A 10129-nucleotide genomic window follows, 5' to 3' on the forward strand; every position below is an offset into this window, starting at 1 on the left:
GTTGATGTCGCGCAAGCGACTGCAATACGGGTTGTTGTTGATGCTTCTTGTTTTCATGCACAGGCGAGGGCACTAGTTGAGCATCTAATTGGGCAGTTTGCATCCGGAATGACCGGCTTGCTCGGGAAGTTGGTTGAGGGGTGGACGTCCCTCAGTGCCTCTGACAGCGACGCGGTTGCGAGGCAGTTCACTTCATTTGTCCCATAACGTACACATCGACCAACCGGTTGCCGTGGCCGGTATGACTACAACAGTTCCCAAGAGCCCGGTGACACACAAGATGATGTAGATGGAGACGCTGGCCTCAGCTAGGATGACGATGATGACATGGATAATGTGCATCAGGACACTGATGACGATGAACATGCCGAAGTTCGCACAGGCGGCAACAAGGGCAAGGATGCAACAGATGCCCCCCCACCGGAGAAAGTGATAGAACATACGGCTGCGAGAGGCGAGGGGTTGTTGCCATCAAGGAGGGGGAGGGCTCCAGATGATGTTGGCAGGGTTCTCATGGCAAGAGGTCTAGGACCGATCCCGTAGCTGCCAGGAGGAGGTTCGACTTTCAATTTTAGTTTTCTGCTGTGTCTATTTTCTTGGAACAATCTCATCCATTTCTTTGCACTTGTTTTTTGTCAAGCGCGGCAATGGGTTTGTTGTCTGACAATTGCCACCTTCTTTTTTCCCTTCATCTGTTACGTGCAGTGAGCCGACCGCTGGTGGACGAGCAGTTATGAAGAAACAGGCGCCAACGCCAACCCGTGTTTCTGCTCGCTTGAACAAAGGTGCCCCCATTGCCGGTGACACCCCTTCCACCAGGTCTTCTCCTCGTACGACGACGACCAACACCGGGGATCCTGTCGTGTTGCCAGACCTGAGGAAGCCAGTCAAGAAGTATGTTTATCCATGTGCTTTCATGTACATAGTGGTATTTTTTCTTGAATTTCCAATGCTACTGTTTCAGCTTGTCACATGTTCTTCTGTCATCGTCCCCCACGCGGCAACCGCTGTTTTTCCAACTGATTTCTTCCTTCATTTTTTTTGTTTACGGCAACTCCTATTGGTCTTTACATGGCAACTGGCATCTAGGCCAACTGGCAACTACCACTCTACCTAATGGCAGCTGCCATCTTTTACCTTTGGCTTTGTGAGCTCATCCCACACACAGGTTTCAAATTGCATTCCTGACAGAACATACATTTGTATCATTCTTCAAGTTTGCTAACATGGCAACTGCTGCTGGATGGCAACTGCTAACTATGACACATGGCAACTCATGTTCCCATTACATGGCAACTACCAGCTTTTCCACTTGTTTTTTTCATTCTTTTAAGATTTCTACCATTGCAAACATATTTTTGTTCATTTTTTCATACCTTTCTCATGTGATTTTTTTCTTTTTGCAGGGTGAAGAAGACTACTACGCGCGGGGCCAAGCATAGCAGTAAGGACCCGTTCGAACGCCTACATTCAAAGTTGTCAACAGGGGGCAACTCAAATGTACATGAGGCACCCGGCAACAACACTGCTGCTGCACCGATGACTACTCCCACCAACTCTGATGCAAGTGGCCGACCATCTCCGCCGGCTGCGGATGTCCAGGCTAGAACAACAGGCATCCGTACATTGGGGAGTGATGAGTCGGTATCTGCCAGGACAGCCGAAATATTGCCAACTCTTCTGGCAATGAAGGATGCTGCTGTGAGCCATGCCACCCCATCAGCAAGTGTTGAAGTGGACGCTCCCGAGACGAACCTAGGCAAGGAAGATTCCCGCTCTTCTGACACTGATTCCAAGTGCGTGCGTGGTGGCACACCTGTGTCCACGACAGAAGCCGCTAAGGCGGCAGTTCATAAGGATATGCCATCTACAGGTGAGAGTCCTGGCACAACAGCTCCAGCCCCTGTCGGTGCAGATACTGCTAAGGTGACCGTGGAGCATGCTGGTCTTCCACCTAGGCGTCGCAGCCCCCGCAAGCAACCAACAGTCATACCCAACGCACCGGTTGTATCTAGGAGTAGGGAGACAAGTCTGGGTATGTTCCTGCGTCCATACTGTTCCCGCCACCCGCCAAAAGCAATGTGATGGAGAAACCGCAAGACCGGAGCACAATTGATGCAGGTGTCAAGCCGGGCACGAGTGACGCAGGTGAACGGCCGGAGAAGACTGCGCCTTTACCCGCAGTGGAAATCCCCAACATAAATCTGCGCACTTCCAAGCTCCCAGTCAATGTCGGTGTCCCCTACAGCCCAAACAAGAAGATTGCCATGAAAGCTGCTGCTGATACCGCTGACAACACGCCCCGCCCTGCAAATAAGCCCGAACATTCTGTAGCGGCCGATTCAGATATGTTTGTTGATCTTTCACCATTGGATTCTGCCCCGCAAATCGTTCGTGGTCCGGCCAGTAGGAATGAGAGGCACCCAATGGCATTTACCCCACCGAGCTTCAGCCTTGGCATCAGTCAAGATCAACCGGTGGTGCAAGATCCTTTGCCAGTTGCCTTTGCTTTCCCAGGAGGCATGCCCGCAATGATGGCGCAGCCAATGGTCGAGGGCAGGAAGGCTGTCAAGTTCGCGGAGCCAATTGTGCAAGGTACACTTGTCATGTCCTTATGATTTTCCTGTATACATCTTTGTAGTTTGAATTTTGTCCCAATCATATTCTTTTGGGTGTTCTCACTTGTGATGGCAACTGCCGTGTGATGACATGGCAAGTGGATTTGATGCACCATGTCCTACATTTTTTTTGTTGCCATGCTGCATTTTGACATTTGGGTAAACACGTGGCAACTGAAGTTGATTCATCATGGCAACTGTATTTGCTGGCACATGGCAAATATAGTGCATTCCACATGGCAACTGGATTTGCCACACCATGTCACCTGCATTTTTTTGTTACCATTCTGCATTTTTTCTATACGGCAATCACATGGCAAGTGGAGTTGACACAACATGGCAACTGCATTTGATGTGACATGGCAACCACAATCCATCTAGATGGTAATTCAGCACAACTGCATGGCAACTGTAGTTGCCATGACGTGGCCACTGTAGTTGCACCACACATGTCAATTTCCCCACTATTTTTCTACCTACATCTCACATCATACACCCTATTTCCTCACAACCCATCTGTTTTCTGACTTTCTCCTTATCCTAACACACTTTTTATTTTTTGAATCATTGCAGGTACCCCTGAGGAAATTTCACCGTCACTTGACGAAGCTTACCGCAAGATCGAGGAGGCAGCGTTGCAGAGGAGGACCTCGCGAGGGCAAGGGCAATCAAGTTCCAACTTGCCTGCAGAGACGGCATCTGAGGATACCATCAGAAGTGCCACCCCTAGTTCTGTGAGACAGCAGAGGGTAGTTCACCCACTTCCCGCGGAAGACTACGAGCCCGAATTCAGGGCCACTAAGGAACAGACCCAGCTGTACGACATCATCAAGCGGTTTGGAAATGCGAGGGCCAGCAGCAAGCACATGAAGGAGTTGAAAGCGTAAATGACCACACTCTATAATCTCTCATTTTGCTTTGTTCCTTTCTTAACATTCATCTTCTTTGTACTCTCTATACATGATGCGCTTACATTCTAGTTCTTTCATATATTTTTTTACTTAGCGGACATGATTCTTCCATGTTATGTCATTTTCATACATCTCATGTTTGGACAGAACCAAAGTCATTCAATGCGGAGCGACGTACGTCGACCTGGGTGATCTCGCCGAGTCCATGAGGCCAAATGGTAAAATGTCGACAATTGTAGTTGCATGCGGGATCGACTACATCAACAATCACATCGATGTGTGTGCCGACAAGATCATCATGCATTACAGTGTGACATGCAAAATATGGGATGGTGACTTCCACCACAAAATCCTGAGGAAGAATTTCGCTCAACACGGTGAATTCAAGCTAACATTGAAGAAATATGTGAGTACTCCTCCCCTGTCTGCACTGTTTTTTCACATGGTGTGGTTTTTGCCATCTTCTGCACTTGTGATTATGTGGCAGATGTTTTCATGTGGCAACAGCTGCCGTGCACATTTACTTCTTTTGTTTTTTGCATCCCGTGCGAACTACGTGGCAATTTGATTGTAAAATGCATGGCACATTTTGTTCACCCATAACCAAACATTCTACGTGATTCTATTTTTTTTGTTCCTCCGCTGTTCTTTTTGTGTAGTCTGCTTTCTCATTCATTCACTTTTCAAATGCAGGTCATGTTCCCCATGTTCCAGGATCTTGCACCACATGACACTCAAGACAAGTGTGGTCACCACTATGCGATCTGTCTTGACCTGAAGAACCAACGTTTTGAGGTGCTTGATTCAATCCGCTCGGAAGCTGATTCAGATCTTACTACGCATGCTGAATTCTTCATCAACAACCTCAAAGAGACATGGAACCGTCACTACGAACATTCAAAGGTCCAGATCAGACATTTCCCGATTGAGTATGTGGCGACTGTGAAGCAAGGGAACACGTAATTTCTTAACCCCCTCCTTCATGTGCCGTTTACATCAATGCAACCCCTATTTTTGTTGTCACATCTGAATTGAAGTCTATCTTTGATACGTCTGTCCTTTTTTGCATGTTCGTCTGTGTCTTTTTCTCGTGCAGTACAGACTGTGGCTTTCATGCGCTGGAATACTTTGCAAAGTGGGAAGGCAGAGTTGTCCCCGCTATCACAGCTGCAACGGTCGTTGAGCTCCGGAAAATCCACACATGGAACTGGTTGACGAATGAAGATTTCAACAAGCGGTCCGGAGCACGTGAGTTTGTGGAGGAAGCTATCAAGAAAATCAACAAGAAGTACAAGTGATCACATGGTGTTACACACCGGACGCATACCTTACATTCTGTTGCTGAGGAATGTAAGGTACTTATCTCTTTGTTATCGTCGAAAACTATGTTTGTGTGCTATGTTACGAATGCAACCCCGCGCAGGCTACTATGTAGTGGTGGTGTGTGAGCGACATTTTAGTAGTTTCTGTAATATATGTGTGGACGTGAACCTATTTTAGGCGTTAATGCACATATGTTTTTATGTTTTATCATTATTACAATGATTTCATCGCTTACAGCACCAGTTTGCTGTTTTGATTGCGTCTATGATGTTTTAAAACAAATGGCAAATGTAGTTCAACATACATGGGTAGCGAAAGTCATCGTCGGTTTTCATTTTGTCTGTTTTGCTTCTTCTTTTTTATCGCTAAGTGCACCGGCTAGCATGGGGTAGGGTTGATCATGCATCCACAACCTTGGCTGCGGTTTATGCACGTTATGCCTTTTTCCAACTTGTTTCCCATACATCGCCCACAACACACTATGTTTCTCTAAACCGCGTGGTATTTGTCATGGAAATATATGTCATGCAGAGTCATTTCAAATACCATGGCATATTTTCAGCAGAGCTAACATGGCAGATACAGTTCAAACAACATGGCAGATCAAGCATAATTAACATGGCAGATACAGTACAACTAACATGGCAGATCCAGTACAACTAAAATGGCAGATCCAGTACAACTAGCTTGGCATATTTAGTACAAAGTAGCATGGCATATATTTAGTATAAAATAGCATGGCATATATTTAGTACACATAACATGGCAGATTTAATACACATAACATGGCAGATTAAGTACCCATAACATGGCAACTGCATTTCTCCACTCAATGAATTTTCCTTCCACTTCTGATGCTTCTTAAGAGTTATTCTCCCAATTTAAAAAAAATCTCATCGTCTAGGGTACAAAACAAAATGTCCACAAGGACCATGTCACATTGCCCCAATTTCTGCTCATGGATTGCCCGCCCCTTTCTTCGTTTTCTTGTGTTTTGCTTGAATCTCCAATCCTGACTTGTACCTTTTCTCTCTTGGGCGACCCTTTGTGATGGAACGGGGTGGGTTCCTGACCTGGGTTTGTGTGCTTGCTGTTCCAGATCCTATCTCCGAGTTTTCAGATGATGGCCCCGTCGATGAAGGCACACTTGATGTGCGGGGGAACCGGTGTAAGGCTTCCTCAACTTTCCTCTTCTTGATCTCATCAAGCTCTCTTTTCAATGCCTTCCTGTGTTTTTCTGCGACTCTCGCTGTCTCATCACTCTTGCACGCTTCATCAATTAGCTCAGCATAGTTCTTTGTCAGCACAACGTGCCTCACGGCTTCCATGGTTGACTCAGGTGTCTCGTCATGCACAGCCAGAACCGCGTGTGTTGTCTGCGGCGCCAATGCGTCGTCAGTGTCCCAAGTCCATCGCCGCCTTATGAAATGGCGGGGCATCCGTGTCACAACGTTCATGTCCATTACTTTTAGTATGTGACAACACACAATGCCGTCCCGTTTGAACTTGCAGCATTGGCAGTAGTATTCGCCTTGCTCGATCGAGGCTTTCACGAAGTAGTTCCTTCCTTTGTTTGGGTCTTCAGGTTCTGAATCCGACATGCCCAAAATAGAACACACCTTGAACGTATGTTCGTCCACCTGGAAAGCCATGAACATGCTGGCACGCTTTATTTCTTCCTGGAATCTGCAAGTTTTGTGTGTTTTATGTTAATCTATCATGCGATCTTTTTTTTGTAGCACGTTACGCTGTCATGGAAATAGAAATAGATTTTTGTTTGAATATGGCAAACATAGTATACTGAACATGGCAAACATAGTACACTGAACATGGCAACTGCAGTACACTGAACACGGCAATTGTAGTACACCAGACATGGCAACTGCAGTACACTAAACATGGCAATTGTATTACACTGAACATGGCAACTGCAGTACAACAGACATGGCAACTGCAGTACACTAGACATGGCAACTGTATTACATTTTCAACTGGCCATCGTCATTTCCACACCAATATTTCCCCCAATGGATGCACATTGCATAAAACATGGCATCTACATTTGAGTAAACATAGCAATTGCATTTTCAACAAACATGGCAGTTGCATTTCAGTAAACATGGCAATTGCATTTCAGCATATGCGTTGACAATATAACATTTTTCAGTTGACATTGGCATTTGCATACCAACATGCCCCAATGGAAGTATAGTTCATTAAACATGGCATCTGCACTTCATTGAACATGGAAAATGTATCCGAGTAAGCATTGTAAACAGAATTTTCATTGAACATGGCAACTGCAGCTGAGTAAGCATGGCAAACATTATTTCATTAAACATGGCAACTGCATATCATGGCAACTGCACTGCACTCTACTAGGCACCTACTGCTTTAGTGCTTTTGCGCAAATAAGACCATAACACAACTAACTTACTTGTTAAAGATCTTGTTTGTGTATATCTTGCTCATTTGCCTCTCCATTGGTAAATACGTTAGCAATTTCGGATGCTTTAGCGCGGTGGTAGCTTCTTGCTGTAGCTCAGATCCCAGAATTTTTTGTTGCAGAGCTGTGTACTGCTTGGCAAACTGTAGCAATGAGTTGCCAGGACTCACGTATCGCTTCAAAACAGCATTGAACCCCTAACTGCGCTGCGTAGTCTGCAGAAAGGGGAAGAAGCACTGCATGAAGTAGGCGGGCACCCAGTACATTCGCTTCTCCCACAGGCTAGCAAGCGTCTCGTTGTCTTGGACTTGATGTGTTTCAACCATGGCCATCCAGCTCCTTTCAAACTCCTCGACCGTCAAGCTATGGTCCACACACAGCTCGAATGCCTTGTGCAGCTCTGGACGGTCAGCAAAGAACGGTCCTAGCGTCTCCTCAGCCTTCTTTATAATGTGCCACCTGCAGTGCCTGTGCACTGACAATGGAAAGACCTCCTCTATGCCTGCACGCATGCTGAAATCCTGGTCTGTTATTATGTTCATTGGCGCAAGTCCATCCATGCACTCCAAGAAGGTCTTGAACAACCAGACGTACCCATCCGTGTCTTCGTTCCGAACGAGCCCGCAGCCGAACTGCAATGACTGATTGTGGTTATTTATTCCTATGAACGGAGCGCATGGCATCTTGTACATATTGGTGAGGTACGTCGCGTCGAATGAAATGCAATCTCGGAAATGTTTGTAGGCTCTCCTTGCAGCACCATCCACCCAATACATGTTCCTGACACGGTCCCCATCGTCCAACCTTATCCTGTAGAAGAAATCTGGATCTTCCTTTGCTTTCTCATCGAAGTAGGCAATTGTAGCCTCTATGTCAGCCAGCCTGCTCTCTCTATGGTACTTGGCCTGTAGGTTTGTGATGTCAGCCGGTATGTACGGCATGCTACTAAGCTTCCCCTTTTTGCTGTGGATGAGTGATAGTATCTGGACCATTCTTGATGGACCGACGTTACAATCATGTAGCAGCTTTACGAATTGCCTTTCGACTGGGGTGAATCCTCTGTGGGCGGTCAGAAATTTGACCAGGTCAAACTTCTTTATGAGTTTGTGGTTGTGCTCATCAAAATATTTAGTTACCACATACTGTGTTCCATCTACGTTTAGCTTACACCGGACAGGGCATCCCGTCTTGAGAATGATCCCTCTTTTTCGTTCCGGAATGACAGGCGCAACACCTTTCCCCTTCTTGTTCCTCCGTGCCTTGTGGCACCTCATCTCACCTCTGCTGTACTCGTTAGTTTTCTTTATTTTCCTATGGTACTCGGTGTTGACCGCAAATCCATGGAACTTTGCATATGTCTGGTAGTATTCCTTTGCTTCTTCGAACGATTCAAATCTCTGCCCAATGTACGGTGGCTGAGGTACCACGATCTCTGATTGCCCACCATCTTCATCCCCTTCTGCCTCGTCGTCAGTTTCATCATTCACTTCAGTATCGGCGGCAGTTCCATCCACTTGAGTGTTGGCAGTGATTGTGTTCAAAGGGGTGCTTGTCGGTATTGCTGGAATGATGCATATGTCTGGTAGTATTCCTTTGCTTCTTAGAACGATTCAAATCTCTGCCCAATGTACGGTGGCTGAGGTACCACGATCTCTGATTGCCCACCATCTTCATCCCCTTCTGACTCGTCGTCAGTTTCATCATTCACTTCAGTATCGGCGGCAGTTCCATCCACTTGAGTGTTGGCAGTGATTGTGTTCAAAGGGGTGCTTGTCGGTATTGCTGGAATGATTGCCATTCCCGACTGTGACTCGAAATTGTCTGCGGCATGATTGTCTGCTGGCTGGTGGAACGTGTCTTCCGTGCGCTCAGAGCTCCCCGCAGTAGATGTCCCCGCGCCGCTGTTAACTGTAGTTGTAGGCCCTATAATAGGAAAAACAGGTATGAGATTAAGTTTTTTGTTTGAATAACATGTGTATCGCAACGGATCACACCATCTACGAGTGATTTGGCATGACATCATTTCAAACAGCAAGCCGTGAGTCCGCGTGTGGACATGCACGGCAGCTATAGCTGTCCAGTGATGGCAGCTACTGTTCAGCAAACATGGCAACTATCGTTTTTGCATACAAATAACTACAAATAACAAATGTAGTACTGTTTTGTGGTTTAGTTTTTTCCTTACCTTGTTGTGCTGCATGTGACCATCTTGTGTGGTCTGTGACACCAAAATGACGTGCTCCACCTGCAATTTGTGAAGCTTGCCACGAGACGTTTGCCGGGTTACCACCACCGTAATAACATGTAAGCATAGTAGTGGTTGGTCAATTCATGGAAAATGCATTTTGTGCTAGCACGGCAACTGCAGTTACCCCTAATGTGGCAACTGTAGTTTTATTGGCATGGCAAATGTATTTGCATCGGCATGGCAACCGCAGATGTTCCTTCGTGGCAGCTGCAGTTGCCATGGCATGGCAAATGTAGTTGCACTGGCATGGCAACTGCAGTTGTTCTTCCCTGGCAACTGTAGGTGTCCATGGATGGCAACAACAGTTGTGCAGGGATGTCAAATGCAGTTTCTAATACATGGCAACTGTAGATGCCCAGTCATGGCAATTTGTAGTTGTCAACTATGCTCCTTCTGCTAATTGATCATCCGCAACTTCATCTTTTTTATGGACTGACCTGTGTATGACGTCGATGGCAGGTACATTGGTGCTGCCTGATGCCACGCGCTGCATGAAGGCTTTGCATTTTCACCCGTGGTAACTCGTGAGTCCTTTTGCCAGTTTTTTTGCATGTTCATTTTTCATGTCCACAATAGTATGCGC

The sequence above is a fragment of the Triticum aestivum genome, chromosome 5B (genome assembly GCF_018294505.1).
Source record: "Triticum aestivum cultivar Chinese Spring chromosome 5B, IWGSC CS RefSeq v2.1, whole genome shotgun sequence".
Classification (NCBI taxonomy): domain Eukaryota; kingdom Viridiplantae; phylum Streptophyta; class Magnoliopsida; order Poales; family Poaceae; genus Triticum; species Triticum aestivum.